Source organism: Herpailurus yagouaroundi, unplaced genomic scaffold (genome assembly GCF_014898765.1).
Source record: "Herpailurus yagouaroundi ecotype Mexico unplaced genomic scaffold, PumYag 180, whole genome shotgun sequence".
NCBI classification, from domain to species: domain Eukaryota; kingdom Metazoa; phylum Chordata; class Mammalia; order Carnivora; family Felidae; genus Herpailurus; species Herpailurus yagouaroundi.
The window spans coordinates 16,294,741-16,314,486 of NW_024412411.1; the positions used below are offsets into that span (position 1 = coordinate 16,294,741).

Here is a 19,746-nt window from a genome sequence, read left to right on the forward strand (position 1 = left end):
TAGCTATGTCATAATTTTTAAATGTCCTTATTTGAGATTTGCTTTTCTCTGATAATCTGAATTAGTGAAGGGTACTGACATTTCTGAGGATTATCTAAGAACCATTAGTCAGAAATATTCTGTGTGGAAAATTGCATTTAAGATGAAGAAAGAGTTTAGTTAGTGAACTGAGACTGCATGTTAAAGAACAGTAATTTTGAAAAAGTCATGGGTGATTTTTTTAATAGTGCTTTTATCAGCCATAGTAATAGAGCCTGGTTTATTTGATGTTAAGCAGAATTGTAGCCATGTTTCTTGCATGTCCATTACGAATTGTAATTAATGGTTTTAGAAACGGGTGGGCTTCCCCAGAGTCTATAAAATTTTGGCCCCTGAAGGTGAGGTGTTCAGAGAGAGTCTTAAGACTATCTGATGTTGTTGATGAAAAGGGAATTCATGTATTGAGTAGGAGTACATTCAGATCAAAAGAATTTTTTTGATACTATGAATTTCTAGATTTATAGATAAGAAAAATGTGGCTTGAGAAGGTGCTCCATATCTAGTCAATGAATTCAGGGTTTCTTTTCACTAGATGCCAGTAGCATCTCCATTCCCATCCCCAGGTGTGAAAAAGGTTTCCATACATCAACAAATGTCCCGGGGCGCCTGGGTGGCGCAGTCGGTTAAGCGTCCGACTTCAGCCAAGTCACGATCTCGCGGTCCGTGAGTTCGAGCCCCGCGTCGGGCTCTGGGCTGATGGCTCAGAGCCTGGAGCCTGTTTCCGATTCTGTGTCTCCCTCTCTCTCTGCCCCTCGCCCGTTCATGCTCTGTCTCTCTCTGTCCCAAAAATAAATAAACGTTGGAAAAAAAAAATGTCCCTTGGGAGGAAAATTGCCCTATTGAGAACCACTGAATTAAATGAATCCATCAGTAAACATCACCTGAGGAAAGCTGAAAGGCTACACTAAACCTGTTAAATTTTTACTTTTGATATTTGTATTAAGATTAGACTCAATAAAGACTTATTCTGCATTTGCCAGTGAGGCAATGAACAAGACACTGTGCTAGGTACTGTGAAATTATAGAGAGCTGAAGAAGATATCTACTGTCTTGTTAAAAACCTACAAATAAGGACATCTTTGGACAGAAAAGCCGTGCAGAGAGAGCTGATGTAGCATAGCAGTTTATAGCATAGCATCAATGCATGCGATTTACTGGTTTTAATCACAGAATCTGGAACCATATCTGGGTTTCAAATACTAAGTACAATGTGCTCTAGCTGTTAAGTTGGAGAGGGGAGAGAACACAAGCTACTTAACTGTCTTATGCCTTAGTCTTTTTATCTGTAGAATGAAAATGATAATAAAAGACTATATCACAAGGTTCTTGTGAGAATTAGATGAATTAGTAGATTTAAGGTGTGATGCCTACTGCATAAAAAGTACTGTTAACACATTTGTTGAATCAAATAAATCATTGGCTGAGAAATGCATCATCTTTATGCACTTAATGCCACTAAGATAGAAAAAAAGGCTAATAATTGTAATTTAATAAAAATATCAGTTATGGGTTGGACTCATCCTGATTTCAGAGGTGTAAAAAAAGTGCATTCTAGATTTGATGTAATATAAATGTTTAGTGTTATCATGGCTTAGTAGTCAGATTTGTATTTGAATTCTTGTGCTGCCACTTTTTAGCTTGGTCACCTTGAATCAATTATTTATTCTTTGAACTTTTTTTCTCATCTATAAAATGGAAACAATAATTGCCATCTCACAGGGTTGTAGCAGACATTGAAGGATTGTAAATCACCTTAGCAAAAATGAGGTGCTTAACACATGGTACCTATTATGAACATAGATGTGTGGAAAACTGGAAATGAGTGCTTTGCATGTGACATTTTGTCACATGAGAGAGTTCAATAGAAAGTGCTGTTAGGTAAGAGGATGGTGTCATCAAGGCAGGACATGAAGGTTCTCTGTCAGTTGTAGATACTAAGATCACTTTCTCTTCCCTTCCCCTTTATTATTTGAATTTTTTTTTTAATTTTTTTTTCAATGGTTTTTTTTTTTTTTTTTATTTATTTTTGGGACAGAGAGAGACAGAGCATGAACGGGGGAGGGGCAGAGAGAGAGGGAGACACAGAATCGGAAACAGGCTCCAGGCTCTGAGCCATCAGCCCAGAGCCCGACGCGGGGCTCGAACTCACGGACCGCGAAATCGTGACCTGGCTGAAGTCGGACGCTTAACCGACTGCGCCACCCAGGCGCCCCTATTATTTGAATTTTTAACGTATGTTCAACCCTGCATATGTGGCATTAGAGCCATATTCGACCAAATCAGAGGACTTACTGGTTAGATGGGAAGATAAGATCAATGGGAGTGGAGAGAAGAAAGGGAGACTACCATTAATGTAGTATCTTCTATATCTCAGAAATCTCACTATGTGCATTGTTGTCGTAAAAACACTGTAAGGTAAATCTTATTGTTCCCATTATGGATGAGGAAACCAAGGCTTATAGAGGTTAAAAAAATTGTTTAAGGCCACATATTTAAGAAGCAGAGCTGGATTTTCCACTAAAGTTTTCTTGACCATTAATGCTGTAATCTGTTACAGTGTGGGTAAAATATTTTCATAGGAATAGAAGGCAGTAGCTAATTAAATGCTGTGACATAGGAATTCAAGGGGAGCAACCTTGAGTTGAATTGTCAGGGAAAACTTTATGCAAGAGGGCACTTGGAAAGGAAGATGAAATTTGATTAGGCAGAGGAGAGAATCCTAACTGCTACTCAAGTATGTTGGATAGGAGGATATTACGAATAAAGGTCAAGATTACCATGACTTTTCAAGGGGGTAGTGGGGAGACTGGGCTGGCTGAATCCGAGGAACTGAGTTTTGTGAGTCCAAGGAGCATGTGTTGCCTGTTCTCCTCTATACCTCCAGCACCTAAAACTGCACTTAGCCCATAGTAAGAGCTTAGTGATTGGGTAATACTACTGAAATACAATTGAATGGATAGTGGGAAATGAAACTCAAGTCATGGTTTAGGATCTCAGAAGGCCTGAATGTCAAGTTGAGTGGTTTGGACCTAGCCTGTTGGTAGAGAGAAGCATGTTTTTGAGCAAGAGAATGGCAATAATAATTGTACTTTTAAAGTGTTTACTATTTATCAAGCAGTCTTCCGAGTACCTTATACATAATGTTTCATTTACTCTTCACAGCAAATCTATGAAATAGGCACTATTATATTCCACCCTGTTTTTCAGATGGAAAACTGAGGTATAGGGAAGTTAGAAAACTTACCCAAAGTCATACAGCTATTAGGTGACAGAGCTGAGATTTGATGCTAGGAAGAAATCTACTTCCATGTTCATATTCTTAACCTCTACACTCTACTGCCTTTTACTGCAAATGGTTTATGTACGATGTTTCTTGCCAAGGGCCCATTTTTAATGTCCCCTTGCAGCTTATGAATCTGTGAATCAGTGGCATGAATGAGTGTATAAGTAAAGACCTTTTTAAAGTTAAAAAGTTTCTAATATCTCTCTCCTATGTGTTGTTTCTACTCCCCACCCCTGTCCTGAGTTCTTTTTGTGCCTGACAAAAACAGGAAAAAAGAGAAGTAATGACCATCTTTTTCAACACATTGGTAACCTTTAGTAACTAGCTAGTGATCACAGAGAAGATTGAAAACATGAGTCTCCAGAAATGCCAAATTCATTACTTCCCTTCTGATGGTATTTAGATATTGCTAAATTGCTGGGTCCAAGGGAGAAATTAATTCCAACATCACATGCTATTTTGAAAGTAGGGGAACCAGGCATTGAGTCTTCGTCTCCATAAAATGATTTTCTCAAAGTCCAAAGCTACTAGATCTGTGCTTGTCCCATGGCAGGTGCTGTATATTTACTTGTTAAAGAAATAAGAAGTAGGGTCATAAAAGGAACAGGGATTCAGACTTAAGTGATGTATATTTATTTTTTCTTTTTTAATTTTTTTTTCAACGTTTTTTTTATTTTTATTTTTGGGACAGAGAGAGACAGAGCATGAACGGGGGAGGGGCAGAGAGAGAGGGAGACACAGAACCGGAAACAGGCTCCAGGCTCTGAGCCATCAGCCCAGAGCCCGACGCGGGGCTCGAACTCACGGACCGCGAGATCGTGACCTGGCTGAAGTCGGACGCTTAACCGACTGTGCCACCCAGGCACCCCTGTGATGTATATTTAAAAGTGACAGAGGGAGGGGGACAAAACAGAAGAGACTCATAAATATGGAGAACAAACTGAGGGTTACTGGAGGGGTTGTGGGAGGGGGGATGGGCTAAATGGGTAAAGGGCACTAAGGAATCTACTCCTGAAATCATTGTTGCACCATATGCTAACTAATTTGGATGTAAATTTTAAAAAATAAAAAATAAAATTAAAAAAAATTTAAAAAGTGACACCCTGCAGCTATAGGCTATGTGGTCTTGGGGGAGTCACTTGATCCCTCTTAGTCTTGGTTTTCTCAACTAATCAAAAGAGATAAGAATAATTACCTTACAGGACGGTGGAGAGGAATTAGTGAATCAAAATGAGATAATTGTGTACAAGTCACCCAGTAAACTGGTATGGATACATTAGAACCAATTTTACTTAGCCCTATGTAAGGGGCAAACCTCATACCTCTCCCCTTTCTTATACAGCTAGTGACCAAACAGTAGCTGTAAATCTATTATTGCACTGTAGTATCTAACACATGATATTCTACATAACCTAGTAAATATGACTAGATGTGCAATGGACATAAGAATTGTTACTACTTTTAGTTATTCTTTGGAAAATATTATATCAACAAATGACAGAGAGGCATGGCATAAATTTTGTCTTCACTGGTGTATTATGAAATGAAGAATATAGATTCCATTTCTAATCTTTGAGAAATTTAATTAATCCCATTTTGAGAAGCCAAAAGGAAGAACTGTAAAATAGGGGGAATGAACAATCTTCCAGAGCAGATCCTGTCACTTGACCTTTAATTGGTAGAACCAAGGCAATCAGAAGGGACCATAAAGTTTAACATGATTTACAAGCTCAACAGGGTGGTTGTAAAAATTAAGCAACTAACACATGGCATCTTGCACATGGTAGGTAATTTCAAATGGCAGTTACATTTCCCTCTTAAACATGTAGTAACTCATTCATTCACGCAACACAGAGACCCTCCCATCACTTGTCAGTAGAAAGCCTATGTGGTATAGTGGAAAGTGGGTTTGAAATGCAGGCAGAGAAAAAATTGCAGTGGTCCTCAAAGGGTATGCTCTTTTTTTCTTTGTAGACATTGGAGTAACTTAATGTTTTTTAGAAAGGGAGTAATAGGAAGTGTTCTGTTTTCAACTCAGTTTACACAAAATAACTACCACTATTCCTCTCTCACGCTGCTCCTCTCTCCTTACACTCTTCTCTGGTATTCTATGGTGTTCTGTAATTTTTGTTAAGCTTTTCTTCCAGTTAATCTAATTCCCAAAACAGTATACTGGTACGTTATTTATTACGATCTGTATTTCACCAGTAAAGAAACAGAGGGTCACGTTAATTTGACCAAGAGATAGAACTTCTACTTGAACCCAAATCTTAGTGTTCCAAGCCTTGTCTTGTCTTCTATACTCCACCACCATAAAAGGTGACACTTTTTAACAAGTAAACACTTAAAATAAAAGCCAATATAGGCTTGTATGTCATCTACATACTGGGGAAACATACACTACAGCCCTAAACACCTTGCTTACAGGCCGTAAAAATAACCATTAGACCTGGAATACCCTTATTGTTGGGTTTTATTTCAGTACTATTTATTTAGTGACTGTTCTCTCATTGTATTTCTGATGGCTGTCATTTGATTTACAGACCCACTGAGAAAAGAAGTCATTTCAAATTGTTATTATTTCACAAAATAGCACTGTGTTTTAACTGTGCCAGTTTTGCCCCTGGCCCAGTGTCTTTAAGAGTGTGTATTTCCTGGACCCATATCTATTGCAGATAGTGTTCTGAACACTTTAGTATTGTTACTAAATCCTAGTTTAATTTAGCATTGCTACTAAGTCCTGGTTAGATTTTTTTAATCAGGTTCACTGCACAGAAATGGGGGTACCTTTTGTTAGCTACAGTTAACAGGCTTCAGCTCTTGATTAATGCTTTAAGTGCTGGATGGAAACCTCATGAATTGTACAGTGTAGTTGTGCCTTTATGGATAAAGACACTGAGGCCAAACAGGGGAATGGAGGCAGTGAGTGAGGTGAAACTCTAACTTAGGTGACCTAGTTCCTGTGTATCATTGTGACTTTAAGAATGGGCTAGGGACTAGCAGAATTGATGAAACCTGTGAGCTTTTAGTGATGCAGAATCTGGGGTCCCACCCCAGCCTAAGTGTATCAGAATCTGAGCTGTAGCAAAATATCCAAGTGATTTATACGCACATTAAGGTTCAAGAAGCACCATTTTAAACTAACTTGAGCTTTTACTTGTATAGGTATGTGTAGGTGTGTAGGTATGTATGTGTAGGGAAATGAAGCAGGAAGGGCAAAGAGAGAGGAAGGGAAAGAGAAAGGGAGAGAGAGAATGACTGATTCTGTGGAAGTATGGATGGGCTGAAGGTGATGAAATGCCCACATGATGTCCTTTAAACACTTGACAAATGGGGCTGGCAATCAGAAATGAGATCTAGGAAGGGATACTAATCTAGAGGGCATCTCTTAATAGGTGGTAGTTAAAACATGAAGGGATGTGATCATCTAGAGAGAGCAGGAAGGAAACACTACTGTTTAGAAGCTGGCAGGCCCAGCTAAAACGGCTGTAAAGGAAAGGCCAGAAGTCAGCATGAGGACCTCTGTATGTTCTACAGGCAAAGGAGAAGGGTTTCTAATTCTCTGGTTAATGTCCTCAGATAACAAAGATTAGAGAGATGAAAACTGAAAATTCTCCTTTATATTCGATACCTGGTTGTTTGGCCAGGGGCCTCAGCTAACTGTGTCCTCCCAATTCCAGCACCTGTCATTGGGCGGATGTTTCAAATGCTAACCTCAGGCCATTCTTGCTTTTGAGAGCAGAACCTTGTGCCAGCAAGTGCTTCATCTGCCATACTCTGGGGCTGTGCCTGGCCTCCGTCCTGCCTCTCTGTCTCTGACTTCCTAACTCCTAACTTGCCTGTAGGCTGCTGGACTCAACTTCTCATCTGACCCTTTTTCCACCCATTTGTGTATTTCCTTTTTCAGACCATCAGTGCCTCCTGACTTAGGTTTGCTTGGCCTAATATCTAATACCAGATTGTTTCCATTCCCCTCAACTCCTAATATTTAGGTTGAAATTATTTTAGCTGTTAAGTCTCTAGACAAAATAACTAGGACACCAAACTGTGTTTGTGACTTCTTAGTTTAATGTGATGGGAGCATCTCTCCTCTTAGAATAAGTAGCTTATTGTTTAAAATAAACCTCGGGGAGCAGATGGGATCCCAGGAAGAAGTCCTTGGTGCTTAACTGATGCACCAGGAGGGAAGTATTAAAAAGTTAAGCCATTTACTTCAACACAATTGTCTGTACATAATTTTTAATGTATTTTTTGGGGGGGGTATCAGCATGATTCTGGAGGGAAATGGAAAACATTTTACAACTTTTTAAAACCGCTGGTAGAATTTAAATTCCTAGTTACTGATTATTGAAAGTTATTGCATAAACTCTCCAGTAGCTGGCTGCCTTTTCTCTTTTAGGCTGGATTGGAGGCATTAGCCAAATATAGCCAAATTCATTGAGATTATCCCCAAACGATACTTCTTTGTGCCAGGCATTGGGTGCTTTCACAGATTATCTTGTTTAGTCCTTACAACAACCATGTACAGTAGGTGTTGTTACCTGTATTTTGTACATGAGTCTCCCCAAAGTTACAAGTATTAGTGTCAAGAAACAGTATACAGATTCAGTGGGTAGTAATTCTGTGTATAATAGGGTAAATTTGAAATAGGGTAGAAATAAGTATTATAGAATAAAGGAGTATTTTCTATATTTCCTTTATAAAAAATCACAAACTTACTATATTTTACCAGAGGCAAGGTAGTCCTTCTAAATCTGTGGTTCAAGGAAAGAGCTACAGGATGGTGACAAAGGAGAATTTCCCCACGAATGAAGGATCCTGGGGCAGCTGGGTCTTCACTCAGCTATGTACTTCCACTTATGCTTGACTGGCTATTTTCTGCACCTGGAATGCTTATCTTCCCTGCTTACCATCTCTTTACATCCATCACCATCTTCAGTAAATGCCTTTGTGAAATCCTCTATGAGGCCACTTAGGGTGCCATGAACCTCAGCTTCTCCATCAATAATTTGGAAATGATAGAACTAATCCAAGATACCTTTTGCTGTTTGAATAAGGGTATAACATATGTGGTAATTTTGATAAAGAATAATGTAAAAATGTAAAGCACTGGGAACAGGTATGGGCCCACATGAAAACTAGTCCAAAATAGAAGTTCTGCTGTATTGAATTAAAAACAAATTGATGTGTTATGGAGGTTCAATGACCAAAAATGAAAAAAGAGTGGCTGAAACTAAAGAACACATTTAATTTTTGAAAGAAATGTAGATAAACCTGTTTAAAACTGTTTTGAAATGGCTAACTGGCCCACTGAGAATTATAGCTATTTGTCTGGAAACTGCTTTTAAGTGTAAATGACACAACTCAGTAGTGAGAGACATTTGAACTTTTGAGGTTACCTTGCTATAGTTTAGATATTAATGTCTGTTCTCTTTAAGCTCATATACCACTTATATATATTTTTATTTTTTTTACTATTTATTTCTGAGAGAGAGAGATAGAGTACAAGCTGGGGAGGGGCAGAGAGAGAGAGAGAGAGAGAGAGAGAGAGAGAGAGAGACAGAATCAAAAGCAGGCTCCAGGCTCTGAGCTGTCAGCACAAAGCCCAACGTAGGGCTCGAACCCACAGACTGTGAGATCATGATCTGAGCTGAAGTCAGCTGCTTAAATGACTGAGCCACCCACGTACCCCATCATATACCACTTATCTTATATTTCTTTTGAAGCAGTGGTTAAAATAGACATTTTATCAGAATATCTATACCTGACTCTTACCATAATTGTAATTCAACTTAATAAATATTTGGTGAGTTACAAATATAGTCCATGGTATTAGGCATAGTAGAGACCCAGAAAATTCAAACAGAATTTGTTTTTATGATGAATTCCATTACAAATGTAAGTCTCATGAGGGCAGACATAGTTTTATTCAGATTTTGCATTTGAAGCCAAGGCAGAAAGCACTGATATAAGAGGCCAGCAATAAAAGAATTAGCTTTAGGTTGCTTAGCGATTCTGTGTTAACACATAAGTCCGGAATTAGGAAAGGGTTGAAGCATTTATGTATTCTTGAATATACTATATTGTGAATGGAGAAAAAGCTGTTAACATAGGATGGGTGGGGAATGGAATCTTTCTCTGGGGTCATAGTAGACTTTGGCTTTCATTGCTTCTAAAGAAGGCGAAGGTTTTTGTGGCTTTCATTGTCTTGCCTTTGCTAAAAGTTCATCACTGGACAAAATAACAAGCAGGAAATGCAAAAAAAAAAATAGTAAAATAAAGGCAACTAAAACAGAGTATTAGATGGAAAGATGGGGAAGTAAGAGCTGGTAAAAGGGAAAGGCCTGGAACAGTGATATGCAGAGTGTTTCCTTTGTAAATTGTGAAGCTTTGTTGGAAAGGTATTTTTGCTGAGCGCCCTCCATGGGTAAGGTGGTTAAAAAATGTAATGAAGGTGAAAACATTTGCTTTACTGACCTGTCTCCTATTTGAGGTATGATGGGGCAGTTGACATCATTCCCTTCAACTTTGGTGGTGCTAAGGGTTGCAGACCCTGGAAAGGCCTTGTGCTCTTCTCGAATGACTGACATAGTCAGGTACTCAGTGTTCAAACATTAGTTTGAAGGCTATTTAAAAGAGAATGGTAAGAAGTGAGAAGATAAGATTAGAGGCTTAATCCCTCTTTAATTACATATGTGATCTTGGGGAAATACTGAGTTCAGCTTACTAGTTCATGAAATGGACCTAAGAATACCTTCTCTACCTAATGTTAAGGATAAAATGAGATAATTTCTGTGAAAGTGTCATGTAAACCCCTAATTGTCCAATGAAGTTTCCTATCTCTATTTGTGAACAAGTAGATATCATTCTAGGGTAAGGTGGAGTGAGGGTGTTTAATTACAAATTATAGTTCTTTTAAAATGTGAAATCGTGTCCACTAATAAATAAGCAATAAATCCATTTTGAAACCTTTTCTTTTAAATAACCCTATACTTTGTCCTAAAGTTTTATCCAAGTATGGTCTCAACAGAATTCTTTGTAAAAAGTTTGGACTCATTGGTTAGAGTTGCATCATATTTCTATTTTGTTGGAGTATAATTTATCTTTCCATATTCCCACATCTTTCCTGGTTTTATTTGAGTTGGCCAACTATTAAAAATGGGCTTCTCTGTGGGGCGCCTGGGTGGCACAGTCGGTTAAGCGTCGGACTTCAGCTCAGGTCATGATCTCGCGGCCCGCGAGTTCCAGCCCCGCATCGGGCTCTGGGCTGATGGCTCAGAGCCTGGAGCCTGCTTCCGATTCTGTGTCTCCCTCTCTCTCTGCCCCTCCCCCGTTCATGCTCTGTCTCTCTCTGTCCCAAAAATAAATAAACGTGGAAAAAAAAATTTAAAAATGGGCTTCTCTGAGATTACTCCCTAAAGACCTATCAAAAAAGAGCAGAAGATCATCCTAGAGTGAGCATTAGACACTGAGGTAGAGGACAATGAGCTTTCTTCCCTAGATTTTGAGTTGTCTCTGGTGGTCCAATTAAAAGTTGATCAAAGCAGTAAGAAAGAAAAATAGAGGCAGAAGAAGGATTGCTGGGGGAAGGGGTGTTTAGGTAGCTCTTAGTCATAAACTGAACTAGAACAGTTTGGTTACATTTGGGAGTTTTTTTTTTTCTTTCAACAAGGCATTTAAATGGAGAGCTTGAAAAAGCTCAGAAAGAAGCTCATTGCAGTAATACAGAATGGAAATGCCTAGCTCAGTAAAGTGAGAAGTTTCTGGTGCATTTGGTAACCGAATATGAAATCTTCAAGAAACTATAAAGACTGATTTAATTGTGCCTCTAGTGTTATGGGAAATAACTTATTGATGCAGCAGGTTTTGTAACTTGAGCTGATGCTACAAGCTGGTTCTAAAATGTTAGAAACCAGACAAGAGTGTGAAGACTAATTAATAAGCTAGACTGATCCCTAAGGTGTTGTCTGTGTCTATGCAGAGTTGTTAGGGAAGTTTGAAAATGTGTGAAGTTCTGACTTACTGGTCATTAAAGTATTAAAAGTATTCTGTCCAAGTCAGCTTGGCATTTGCATGAGAAAGCCAAGCCAATAGGAGCAGGTTTGCTCTCTTCATTTTGCCTCCTCTAATTGTTTCCTGATTGACAGGTGGACAGATGTGTGAATGTAAATGCAAACCACTCTGACAGCTACTGTAAAGAAAGGGTTGCTTATGATGATAAAATATTTGTAGTAAGCAAGCTTCTGTGCCTGTGTTCTATAGTAGGTGGCTATATAATGCATGTACCATGGCTGCTGTCTTAACTAACAAAAACCATGTGCTCATACAGCATGGGATGATATGCAATTGGTTATTAAATGTTCTAATAGGAAATACTTCTAGACAAATTCCAGTTGAGGATGCATAGGGGAATATTGTTAATAATTGTAAAATTCTTAGCTTTAATAGATCTAAATATGTCAGGCCCTGGGAGGGGGCAGAAAGTCTCAGTGGCTGTTCCACAGTCTTAGTTCCCAGTGCTTGAGCACAGGGTTTGGCTAGTGATGGGTGCTGTGTGAACAGAGCATCCAAGATACAATGAATCTGACATTTGGGAATAAGACAGCTAATAATAGTAATAACTAAAGTAATAAAATCTCTTCTGATAGTGTACAACTGAGTTGCTGCTTCTTGAATCCCTCTCCTAAGATGAGGTTGAAAGTCTAGAGCAGTGACCTCTCAGATCTGCTGTAAGCCAGGCTCTTTCACTCTCAGTGCCCCTGCACACACCATTCCTCCTTGCTTCATGTTGTGAGTGCCTTTATAGGCCTCTGAAGTGAACCTTTGTCATCTGTTCTGTGTGCCCAGAAACATCAAATATGCCTCCTATTCCTGAAGCATTCATTCTCTACTCTGTATGTCTCAAATTCAGAAAGTGGGCTTTCTCACTTTCTCTTGCATGTGACCCGGGCTCCACCAGTCAGATGCACTGACTCCAGATTCAGAATTGGAAAGTAGAGCTTCTGAGGTGGCAGGTTCATCCAGTTCCAGAGGCAGCACTTGGTCAAGTCCTGTGGCCCAGGACTGGATCTCTGCCCAGAGGTGGCAGTAGCAGTTTATCCACTGGAGCTGTTCCATAATAAGATTTGGGGTGTTACTCCTGGCTGCATAGTCTCTCAGAAAACCTGTTAGCTTTCCTCTGATAAAGTGATTTGCTGCTAAAAATAGGCAAATGCATTCTCTTTGTAGCTAAGAATCCCGTGTGATATGCTCAAAACACCGCACAGAGAACTCACCTCTGTGAAGCTGTCCTTAACTCTTCTAGAATGAGTTTATTTTCCATGTCCATCTCCCTGACCCCTAGGAGCACCTGTAGTTTCATTCAGCACAGGACATGATTGTTGCTTGTCTAAGGGTCTGTGCTCGCCTTCTCCCATGCCCAGCATAGCACCTAATGAATGGTAGTCCCTCCGTAAATGCATATGAGTCAAGTTATCATCTGATCCAGGTCTTATTGCTTTGTTGGGAGAATACCCATAGTGCTCTGTAAATCAGCTTGCATACCCTTGCATGGTATGACCGTGAGGAAACCTTTCAGGAAACATGCCTCATGCCTTGATGAGCATTTCTTGTTTAGAAGTCACACTTGGTTTGACTGATACTAGATTCTCTCTTGGTGTCCCCAGTGGTGCTTGCTTATGCTTTATTACATTAGTTTTCTTTACTTTTACTGTTTCCAGCCTGGCCAGGTGCAGTACTCCCTGTTGTAACTGCCTGAATGATTTGTTGAACCCTATTGTGTCTATTATGGGTGTGTGTGTGTGTGAGTTTTGGACTGGTAGTAGCAATGTGGTATCAGCCGAGGCCTAGGATACTGAAACAAAGAGAATGAGTATTTTTACCTCATCTTGCTGATTCCCCCACAAGCCCCCACCTGTAAGTATACAATTGCTACCCTGTCTGTGAACAGCCGTGCAAGTATCGTCCTGGTTTCCTCATCTCTCTACAGGCACGGAAATTTAATTTACTACTGTCCCTTGCTCTGTAACGGTATCACACCTTTTTGTGGGATACAGAATCTGCTGTCTCCATCATGCATCTGGAGTCAACCATACTTCTTCATCTCATGAACATCTTTTTTTTTTTAATTTTTTTTTTCAACATTTATTTTTATTTTTGGGACAGAGAGAGACAGAGCATGAACGGGGGAGGGGCAGAGAGAGAGGGAGACACAGAATCGGAAACAGGCTCCAGGCTCTGAGCCATCAGCCCAGAGCCCGACGCGGGGCTCGAACTCCCGGACCGCGAGATCGTGACCTAGCTGAAGTCAGATGCTTAACCGACTGTGCCACCCAGGCGCCCCGTCATGAACATCTTAAAAAAAATCTTTCCCCCCTTTTGGCAACTTTATGCCATAATAATAGTTTCATATTCTTATGAACAAAAAAAAAAAAAATCAAGGAGGGGGATGCATCTGTGTTTGACCAAAAACCTCTGTAACGAGCTGTGATCCTTTCATTATTGCTTAAATATATGTCTGAAATTTTGGTGTTTTAAGAGTCAAAAAAAAAAAAAAAAGGAAAAAAAGGGTAAGCAGGGTAACATCCAGATGAAATAGTGCAATTTCACCTCACTGTCCTCTCTTAATTAATTTCAAGGTGAAACACACAGGGACCATGAAAAGGTGGAACAAAAATGAGACAGTTCAAGCCCATTCTATTTTTGCTTCCTGAACTCAATATATCCTAAAATTGGAAAGCAGAATCAAGGTGTTAGCATGGTATTAGCCTGGGGAGATGTGACCGTGGAGGTCATGCAGTAAAAGGGCACTAAAGTATGCATATTGCATGAGGGATTAATTGCCAGGAGCATGTGAAAAGAATTATGGAAGTTAATATCCAGAGTCTGAGCAAATACTGACATGGCAAAGTCATTACATATCTGCAAATATAGGAGGATTCTAAGGCAATAGATTAAAAAAGAGATTAGCTTCTTTCTTCATATATGATAGAAGATGCTTTGGGGGAAAATCACCAAAGATGAGCTGCATTGGGTAGTTGAAATATTTTCAAGTTATAATTCTCAACAATGCTCACAGTGACGGAAACTCTGTTTTAAAAAAAAAATAACAATAGAGGAGGGGCACTTGCGGTATTTCCTGACTCTGTGGTACACCTTCCAGTCAAGCTTGCTTATTTTGTAAATCTGTAGCTATAGTGCTGTATAGTGAAGATCCAACTTTATCATCCAGAGCCTGAGGCACTATTAGATCCTAAGCACTAAATGGGAATTCAATTATGTTCTCTCTATCCTATTTACTAAAGCAGAAAATTGGAATCATTAGTCTTTGAGCAGCATTTCTTACTTGTGGGTAGGCACGGGGCAGAGACCTTTCTTCCTCCAGGAGAACGTATCACTCTCCCAGCGGGCAATATGAAAATATGTATTTAACATTATACAAATTATCAAATTGAAATGTCACAAAAGGCCATTAGTTTTGTAATGTAAACTGCATCAGAAAAGCTAAAGGGAACTTCTTGGCTGATGGGAACATACAGAAAATAAAATTTCCTTTGTCTTTCACTGATTCCATTATGAAGACAAGAGCAAGGCCTATGGACATAGGCAGAGAGTAGAAGCTCCAGGAAAGTGGAGATTTTTATGTTCATCAAGAAGGAATGTAGTTTAAAAAACATTGAGAAGCATGGTCCTATCATAGTGTGACATGTAACAGGTCCCATAACAAGTATCCCATGTTTACCATTAACTGGAAAAATTCAATCTAATAGAGATTTCCTGGCCATTTTTGATTAATAGAAGATCAATTTGTTACCCTTTTGATTATATGTACGTGTGTGTGTGTGTGTGTATCTGTCTATATATCTGTATGTATGTGTGTGTGTAATATATATATATGTATATATATATATGTATATATATATATATATGTATATATATATATACACATATATATATATTACCTTAACTGTTCTTGGTAGCATATAGACCTGACCTTCACATAATGGTTTGTTGAAAGCCAGAGGGATTCTTTATGGCACTGTGGAGTTCTTCCTCTGCTGGAAGCAGTTTGCTTGTACCAGCAGTTTGCTGGTACAGAAGAAAGAGGAATTACTGAGAACAGATGTCTCTTTTGATTTGATTCTTAGCAAAATGGGGTAATGGAGTGCCCACTAATGCATGGAATCTGTTACAACTATTCTCTTGCTTTGCTTGGAAGAAGCACACAAGTAAGATATGTCTTTTCCTTCATATTTTCATTTCTCACTAAGCTTGTTAGGAGAAGAAATGACATTAAGAAACTCTGTGTAAGTGTTAAATTTGTCACCACTTCCAAATGTAGCCCTGTTTAGAGTTAAAAAAAAAAAAAAAACCAATACAGGAATCTGAAAAAAGGAAGAAAAGGATGTAAGCCATGTAATTATCAGATAGCTTGAAAAAATAATGGTTTCAACTGTATTTTCCTTAAAACTCCAAGATCTCATGCCAAAATTAAAATGCAGAATCCCTAATACATGGTTAATCCTTCAAGAATTTTTTTAACAGCTGAGTGTGCAGCTACCATGTTCTAGTAACTTAAGAATCATATTTTTCTCTCCCCTTTACTTTTTTTTTTTAATTTCAAATGTGTGTTTTTAAGAAAAATCCTTTCTAAATGTCCTTTTGATGATTAGATTTGCCGTTTTTGGCAGAACCAGGTCCTCTGATACACATGTAGAACCCCAGGGAATCCTTCCATTAAATGCAGCAAGAACTCTGTACTTAGGAAGGCTTTGTGCTCTTTCTTGTTTTTTTCAACGTAGAGAGGATTGGGAGAGATACAGAAAAGGACAAAGATATCAGCATGAATGAATCTGGATTCCAATGCTAAGGCCAGACATTGTATGGCATATATACTTGGGGGAGAACATGAGGCTAAAGTTACCATATGAAGATGTGGACCAGTATTTTTCACTAGTATGCTGAAGGATGCTAATAGCTTTTTTTTTTTTTAATGAAAAATGGCCACTTACATGAAGAGTGAAGCTGTTAAGCATCCTGACATAGAAATGGCTTTCATGAATATTGCTAATGCTTGTTACGCTGGACATTGTGACATTCAGATGTGACATCACAGTGTAAATGTGTCTTACTGTATCTGGCCCTGGAATTGTGTGAGCAGAGCTTACTGGAAGGAACTGGAAGCCTGTCTGTTGAATGTTCTTTGCATCATCAGATATGTAACATTGTAAGTAGAGAATTCAGTTCACACAGATGCCTGCTTAATGCCATCAAAAATAATTAAAAAAAAAAAACAATATTTGACCAACTGTGCCAGAAAAAAGGCTCTTTCCATTTATTTCTATCAAAAAATGATACTACAAAATTGTTGTAATATGAAGAGACAACCAGAAAAACCAGCAAAAATATGTATGAGGAAGTATTATAGAAATGGATCACGCAGTAACTTAGTGAATGTATGTTATTTTTCTGACTTCAGTGATGTTTGTGGTATTTGTCAACTTTAAAAAAACTTACATTTTATTAGCCTTTCTTTTTTTTAGCCCTAATCCATGTTAAAATTTAGATCTATCTCCTATTTACTTTTATTCTTTTTCTTCAAAATGGCCCCTCAAACTGTATATGATTCAGTCTTCCCCAAATCTGGATTTGCGACGGTGAATCTATTTGACTTTATAAAAACTAATCCCAGACAAAAAGTCTGGAACCTTTTAGATATGTGTGCAGAGTTTTGAAACATATCCTGAGGGAGGGCATTTCTCAAGTGGCTGTGGACAGCTTTATCTGTTCTGTTAGCATGCTTATTGTTCGTACAATTTTCCATTAGTTTGGGGTGGATTTGGGCTCTGACAGGGCTCATGATTAAGTAGCTCATCCAATATTTGGTCCTCAGTGCTGTCCAAAAGGATTAATTAAACATAATTTATCAAGAAGAAACAAGTCTTGTTAATTCAAATGAGCCAAAATAAGAGTAAGAACAAGAATGTTCTTAGAGACCATAATTGTGAATAAAATAAAATGGAAAAGGATGTAAGGACTATCTATCCATTAATAAAAAGAGTAGTCTTGTTTGCATTGGTTACTGATGTGTTACAGCTGGGTCTTATCGTAATCATTTTAAATCCGTACAACTATAACAACAACAACAAAATGGAGGATGTAATTCGTCATTCAGTTGCTGTTTGCCCTCAGAACATAATGGAGCCATAGGACTTTGGTTCCCAATGAGTGATTTCTGTTTGGGGCTTGGTGAGAACTCAGACTCTTTTGGTAGTGATATTAATCTTAATTGAATACACATGATGACAACACAGCCAGTAGAACAGAGAGGGAAGGGCAGCTAAATAGCTCTGCTTGAGTGAGTTTCAGCTTAACACTTGCTTGAGGGGAGAAGCCAGTGAAGCCACAATTGTGTATTTGTCAGGGATCCAGGGATGATGGAGACGCTGCTCTTCCACAAATAACAGGCTCTGAAGTCATGACCTCAAATTAGAATTGTGAGTTCCTCCATACTGTGGACTAAGGACTTGGAACACCCACAAGCCCACCTGTGCTATGAACTTATTTTTACATCTGCCGCCTTCTCTTCACCTTTACCTTCGAAGCCTCCTCTGGCCTTCCCTAATTCTCTCTAGACCACATACCCTAACTTCATTTATTTTTACCATGGTTATTTTCCTGTTATGTTGTTAAATTAATGGTCATGTCCTCTTACATTAATGATAGTAAATGACATTTGTTATTAACAATAGCGATGAAAAGTCTGTAACAAAGAACAATAATAGTGGGTGCCATATATTAAATGCCAAACACTTTTCACATATTGTCTTTTTGAATTTTCACAAAAACTTTTTAAAGTAGTTATAATGGTTTCTATTTAACATTTCAGGATACTGAGACTCAGAGAAATTAAATAATGTACCCAAAATTATGCAGCAAAGATCTTTTTGGGGGAAGGTAGAATCTAAGTACCATGTTATTTGTATATTCATTTTCTATAGAACAATTTTTTTATTTTATATATCATGTAATTATACTTCATTTGTATGTGTGTTATATGTACGTATGTGTATGTGTATATATATGTGTGTGTGTGTATACTATATATATATACATACATATTTATATATATATATGAATCTATTATGTTTCTCTTACCATAATATGAGCTCACTGAAGGCAGGTATGTCTCCTATTTCAAATTTGTATCCTCAGATGCTTACAGAATCTACTAATCTAGCAAATTCATAAATGGACCTTTGTTTTCTCTTCGAGTCTTTCTGGGCATTTTGTCTGGTGGGTGTCAGACTAGAAGAATGTGCCTTGATTTTAGGCAAATTAGTGCAATTATATTTAAAGGATTTGATGTCCAATACTGTACAGAAAAACATCAGATTAGAAACGGTGAGACTTATTTTCAGTGCAAAAGTGGGCATACATTAACTTTGTAATTAAAAAGAAATGGACTCATTACATGGGTTGTAGCTTTGCAATTGACTATATATCTGTGTACCCAAGGGTTAGGTTCTTGAAAAATATCTTAGTGTAGATTTCCCTGAAAATAAAGCCTAGGTAAAGAGCTTGAAGACAGGTGGTTTATATGGGGATATGATTCCAGGAGCACAAGTGAAAAAGGAAGGAATGAACAGAGGAGGGAAGTCAGTGCCCACTGGTGATGTGTTGCTTAATCTTGTGGGGAAATGATGTCTAAGAATTATCTACCTGAGGAAAACAGGAGAAACATTTATCCCTTAGCTGCTAGTTCCATTGGTCAAGGATTGCCACGTGATGTTAAATCTCTTGCTTCTGGATTGTGATATGTAGACAGGGGTGGGGATGGGAAATTCCCGAGTGACTAAAAGAAGATCAGGATATATTGAGCAGGTTAAAAATGTTCTTTGAAATCAATGTATCAATACGAACAAGTCACCAGTTTGAGGATACAAAAGTTTCCAACAATGTCCAATTGATCCTGATGACAATAACGGAAGTCTGTTAGCTATGTTAGTTTCTATCTTCTATATTAAAATTTTTTGTATATGAAATCTCTCTTAAAACCAATGGTATGTCTGTTGTTTCACTAGGATGAGCCACTCACCTGCTGACATCTTTAGATTGTTTTTAGTGAAATGAAAGTTGAAAGGCTTTTGCTGCTTCTTTATCATTGTAATGTTAATGATTTCTAGTTGGATATGTTTAACTTACAATCTAGTATTTTAAATTTATACACTAAAATAAAATATTGGGGATACATGTGAGTTTGTAGAATATCATCTCTGTCCTCTGAGTAATGTGGAGTAACATGAAAACTGAGGATGCTTTTGAAGGTGAGGAAATCACCTGCATCATGCTGTGATGTGTTATTCTATTCTTTTTCATGACCTGTCAGTCTTCTTGAATAGCACTGTTTTCTAATATAGCCTAGT

The 19,746-nt window shown here is 38.2% G+C and overlaps 1 long non-coding RNA gene across 1 annotated transcript in view; it reads right to left on the bottom strand.

Annotated features, from left to right (window-relative positions):
* The window catches only part of LOC121039385 (uncharacterized), a 52,625-nt gene extending 36,215 nt beyond the window's left edge, over positions 1-16,410 (bottom strand). Inside the window, exons 1-3 of the long non-coding RNA XR_005794734.1 lie at positions 16,333-16,410; positions 15,283-15,392; positions 9,800-9,948 (exon numbers count right to left, since the gene is read on the bottom strand). This is a non-coding gene — a long non-coding RNA (uncharacterized LOC121039385). The remainder of the gene's footprint in view (positions 1-9,799; positions 9,949-15,282; positions 15,393-16,332) is intronic.
* Positions 16,411-19,746: the final 3,336 nt, after the last annotated feature.